Source organism: Orycteropus afer, unplaced genomic scaffold (genome assembly GCF_000298275.1).
Source record: "Orycteropus afer afer isolate SDZICR_OR568_19922 unplaced genomic scaffold, OryAfe1.0 scaffold00940, whole genome shotgun sequence".
Lineage (NCBI taxonomy): Eukaryota > Metazoa > Chordata > Mammalia > Tubulidentata > Orycteropodidae > Orycteropus > Orycteropus afer.
Window position 1 is genome coordinate 129659 of NW_006922527.1, and position 1345 is coordinate 131003.

Consider the following 1345-nt stretch of genomic DNA (forward strand, 5'->3'; position numbering starts at 1 on the left):
AGAAATGCAAATCAAAATAACAATAAGATACCAATAGCAAGGTGCAACAGGACAGAAAATGACAAATGCTGGTGAGGCTGTGGAACGATTGGAATTCTCGTACACTGTTGGTGGATTCTAAAATGGCACAACCACTGTGGCAAAGGCTATGGTATTTCCTTAAAAAAAAACCTGAAAATAGAAATACCCTTTGAACCCGTAATTCAATTACTAGGAATATATCCTAAAGAGTTGAGAGACAGGACATGAAACAGACATATTGACACCCATGTTCATCGCAGCACAATTCACTATACTAAAGAGATGGAAACAACCCAAATACCCATCCACAGATGAATGGGTAACCAAGCTATGGTACATTCACACAACGGAATACTATGATATATTAAAGACAATGAAGAATACGTGGATCATCTCACAATGTGGATGAACCTGGAGGACATTATGGTGAGTGAAATAAGTCAATCACAGGACAAATATTTTATGAGCCCATTACTGTAAAAAGTAAAGGAAGAGTTTGTTTAGGGAAGGGAGCTCACTTTGTATGTTACCAGGGAGGGGAGCGAAGGGGAGGGATCATTTTGGACTAGTTGAGGGCCGCACGCTGAGTTGGGTAAGGGGCAGGATGGTATGGAAAAAGTCTGTGACCAGCATGATAATATTGGGAAAAGGGAGGACACCAAATTTTGCACATAAGATATAGATGACAGAGGATAATGCCACAATACCGCATTAACATTAACACCAAGAAACAGGCTACAGATAAACATAGAAAACTGAGATCAGATGGGGGTCAGTGAACAGGAATATACTCTAGGCCAATGATCAATTCAGCTGAGGCTAATCTTGCACAGATACTGTTGTTGTTGTTATGTGCCATTGAGTCATGTCCACTCATAGTGACCCCATGCACAACAGAAGGAATAACTTCCCGATCCCGCGCCAGCTCCATGATCCCTGCCATACTTGAGCCTATCATCGCAGCCACAATGTCAATCCATCTCGTTGAAGGCCTTCCCCTCTTTTGTCAACCCTCCACCCTACCAAGCATGACATCCTTCTCCAGGGAATAGTCTCTTCTGACAACATGACCAAAATAGATGAGACGAAGTCTGGCCATTCTAGCTTCCAAGGAGCATTTCAGGTGCACTTCCTCCAGGACAGATCTGTTAGTTCTTTTAGAAGTCCATGGTACTTTCAACATTCTTCATCAGCACCACAACTCAAAAGCATCAACTCTTCTTCGGTCTTCCTTGTTCATTGTCCAGCTCTCACATGCATACGAGGTGATTAAAAATATCATAGCTTGTGTCAGGTGCACCTTAGTCCTCAAGGAGACATCCTT